Source organism: Papio anubis, chromosome 6 (assembly GCF_008728515.1).
Source record: "Papio anubis isolate 15944 chromosome 6, Panubis1.0, whole genome shotgun sequence".
Classification (NCBI taxonomy): domain Eukaryota; kingdom Metazoa; phylum Chordata; class Mammalia; order Primates; family Cercopithecidae; genus Papio; species Papio anubis.
Window position 1 is genome coordinate 131,499,942 of NC_044981.1, and position 4,573 is coordinate 131,504,514.

Genomic DNA, 4,573 nt, shown 5'->3' on the forward strand with positions numbered 1-4,573 from the left:
AACATTCCATGCTCATAGATTGGAAGAACAAATGGTGTTAAAATGGCCCATACTGCCCAAAGCCGTCCTATCAAGCTACTAACATCATTTTTCACAGAACTAGAAAAAACTATTCCAGAATTCATGTGGAACCAAAAAAGAGCCCAAATAGCCAAAGCAACCATAAACAAAAAGAACAAGGCTGGAGACATCACATGATCCAATTTCAAATTATACTATAAGGCTACAGTAACCAAAACACTGTGGTACTGGTACAAAAACAGATATGTAGATCAATGGAACAGAATAGAGAGCCCAGAAACAAAGCTGCACTCTTAGAGAAATCTGATCTTCAACAAAGTCAGCAAAAATACACGATGGGGAAATGACTTCTTAGTCAATAAATTGTGCTGAAATATCTGGCTAGCCATATGCAGAAGAATGACTGGACCCCCTACCTCTCACCACATACAAAAATTAACTCAAGATGGGTTAAAGATTTAAATGTAAGACCTCAAAATATAAGCATTCAAGAAAAAAGCTGAAGAAACACTATTCTGTACATCAGCCTTGGGAAAGAATTTATGAGTAAGTCCTCTAAAGCAATTGCAACATATGTAAATATTGTCAACTGGAACCTAATTAAACCAAAGGGCTTCATCACAGCAAAAGAGACTATCAACAAGTAGTCTGTGAATTTTTTCTCCCATTCTGTAGGTTGTCTGTAAGCACTTTCTCCCATTCTGTAAGTTGTCTATTTACAGAATAGGAGAAAAAATCCACAAATTACTCATTCAACAAAAATTTAATATCCAGAATGTATAAGGAACTTAAATAATTGAACAAGCAAAAACCGAACAATCTTATCAAAAAATGGGCAAAAGACATGAACAGACATTTCTCAAAAGAAGACGTATAAGTGACCAAAAAACATATGAACAAATGCTCCACATCACTAATCACCAGAGAAATGCAAATCAAAACCACACTGAGATAAAATTTCACACCAGTAAGAATGGCTATTTTTATAAAATGAAAAATAACAGATGCTGGTGAGGCTGTGGAGAAAAGGGAATGCTTAAACACTGTTGGTGGGAATGTAAATTAGTTTGGCCACTGTGGAAAGCAGTTTTTCTCTGGAAAGAGATTTCTCAAAGAACCTAGAACTATCATTTGACCCAGCAGTCCCATTACCAGGTATATGTCTGAAAGAAAACAAATCATTCTACCAAAAAGACACATGCACTCACATGTTAATTGTAGCACTATTCACAATAACAAAGATATGGAATCAACCTAGGTGCCCATCAATGGTGGACTGGCTAAAGAAAATGTGGTACATATACACCATGGAATACTATGCAGCCATAAAAAGGAACAAAACCTATGCAAACTAATGCAGTAATAGAAAACTAAATACTACATGTTCTCACATAAGTAGGAGCTAAACATTGGGTACTCATGGACATAAAGATGGCAACAATAGGAACTGGGGACTACTACAAAGGGGAGGGAGGAAAGGGTACAAAGGTTGAAAAACTATTACATACTGTGCTCAGTGCTTGGGTGATGAAATGGATAATTCATATCCTAAACCTTAGCATCACACAATATACCAAGGTAACAAACCTGTACATGTACCTGCTGAATCTAAAATAAAAGTTGAAGAAAAGGTATCTATACATAGTAATATCAAAATGTAAGGCTTGTGACACATCAATAATATGCTGATTAAGACTAATTCTTTATGATTATCTTGTCAGAGGAAAATAGTGAATAAAACTTTTGGTGATTTTACATGATAAGTTTAAGAAGAAAAGTTGTTCCAGTGAGATTACAATACTATTGGTGACCTCTCTGCAAATTCGCTCTTACTCCAGAAAAAAATCTGCCAGCCCAGATTAGCTGGGAGTGGTTTTAAAGAAGAATAAATGTGCTGCCCTTCTAAAATGTTAATATGCGTAGGAATCACCAGTGAATCAGGTTAAAATACAGATTCTGATTGAATTGATGAGGGGGATGGAGACTGAGGTTCTATATTTCTAACAGGTGTCCTGGGTTTGTCTGTTTTTCTGACCTATTTTCTACCCTTTGAGAAGTAAGGCAACAAAGAATAAGAAAAGATACTGTAATTGCTGTTAACTTTATTTCCAATGACAATATCCCAAGTCCTAGATCAGCATGAACTCAACCACTGCCAATTGAGACTCCAGTTATTGGACCTGTTTTGTGAAAAAGAATAACAAAGGTATATTTTGACAATTAATTGTAACAGCAACCCCAGATGAACCTGAAATGGCTGTGCTCAAATACTTATTACTAGTTCACACTCCCTTTTCATTTCTAGAGTGGTTTCTATGGAAAAGTAATTTGAAACCAGAAGATCTTACAAAATGTAATTTTGAAATATCATCACCTTTGCTACCAAAGAAAACATCCCATCCAGACAAACATGTTTCCAGGATATGAAATTTAATGGAAGAACAAGTACAAAAAAATCATGTTCTACATGCTGCATAAACTCCAGGAAAACTGACATTCCAACTCAGCAAAATATAGGTATAAACCGTCTCAAAGAGAACTCTCCCCTGGCCTAAAGTAAGAGCAAATTTTACCCAAAAGGATGCATTGAACCCGTAGATCAATTTGGGGAGAACTGACATCTGAACAATATTGAATCTTCTAATTCATAAACATAAATCTCTCCATTGATTTAGGACTTCTTTAATTTCTCTCCGTGATGTTTTAATAGTGTTCACTCTTCCAATCTTACACATTTTTTCCTGTTTTTCATGTTTTTAGATACTATTGTAGATGATTTAAAATTTTAATATTCAATTGGCATTGCAAATACATTAAAGATATAATTGAATTCTGTATACTGACCTGATATCCTATGGCCTTGCTAAGTTTTTATTAGTTCTACCAATTTTTAACAGAGTCTATAGGAATTTCTTTGTGTACAATTATATCATCTGTGAATGGAAGCTGTTTTAATTATTCCTTTCTTGTTTGTATTCCTTGAATTTCTTGTTATTGCCTTATTGTACTGGCTAGACCCACAAGTACATTATTGTATAGAAATTATGAGAATGGACATTCTTAGCTTATTTTTGATCCTATGGGTAAAGCCTTCAGTCTTTCACCATTAAGTATGACATTAATAATAAGTTTTAAACAAACTTCTTTTTATCAGAAATTTCCCTGCTTTTCCTAATTTATTGAGATACTTAAAAAATGAAATATTCTTCCCTTCCCAAGTCCAAGTGATCCATCACACACCGGGGCCTATCATGGGGAGGGGGGAGGGGGGAGGGATTGCATTGGGAGTTATACCTGATGTAAACGACGAGTTGATGGGTGCTGACGAGTTGATGGGTGCAGCACACCAACATGGCACAAGTATACATATGTAACAAACCTGCACGTTATGCACATGTACCCTAGAACTTAAAGTATAATAATAATAATAAATAAATTTTTTTAAAAAAATGAAATATTCTTGAATTTTGTTAAGTGTTTATTCTACATCTCTTGAAATGATCATGTAGTTTTATCCTTTATTTTGATAATGTGGTAAATTACATTGATTTCTCAAATATTAAATCAAACTTTCAATCTTATGTAAATACTTGCTCATACTTGATACACACACAGAGACACACACACACACACACAGAGCTAATTTTTAATTTGCTAAGTTTTTATTACTTATTTTTGTGACTGTTCCAGAGTGATATCAATCTGTAGTTTGGTTTTTTTTTCCTTGGATTATCCTCTCTTTTGCTGTTAGAGTTTTATGCTGGCTTCGTAAAATGAAGTGAAAAAATGTTTCCTCTCTTCTATTTTCTGGAAGAGTTTGCATAAGGTTGGTATGACTTCTTTAAATATTTGTTAGAATTCAATAGTGAAGCTATCGGAGCCAGGAGTTTTTCTTGTGGGAAGGTTTTTAAATTATGGATTTAATTCTATTAATAGGTATAGTATTATTCAGTTTTCTGTTTTTTATTTAAGTCTGTGCTGCTAATGTGTATCTTTCAAGGAATTTGTCCTTTTCATCTAAGTTTACTTTTTTTTTCAATTTTCCTTTATTAGCTTTTTAATATCGGTAAGATTTGTAAAGATCTCTCCTCTTTCACTCCTGGTATTGGTAATTTTTGTCTTCTTTCTATTATCTTGATTAGTATTTGCTGTTTTTCAAAATTTCTCAATTTTGTGCCTATTTTCTATTTCACTGACTTCTGTTCTTATCTTTATTGTTTCCTTCTACATACTTTGGGTTTAATTTCTTTTGCTTTTTTCAGCTTCTTAAGGTGGAAGCTTAGATCATTGATTTGAGACCTGCCTTTTTTCTACTATAACATTTAAAGCCATAAGTCTCCCTCCATTCAGTACTTGAGCTGTGTCTCAAATTTCAGTATACTCTATTTTTATTTTCACTCATTTCCAAACAATTTATAATTGCCCTTGCTGCTACATGAATTACTTGCAAATCTGTGTTTAATTTCCAAATATTTAGGCATTCTCTAGATAGCTTTCTCTTACTTCTTTTTAACTTATTTTCTCTATGTTTAGAGAACACACTCTGCAATAT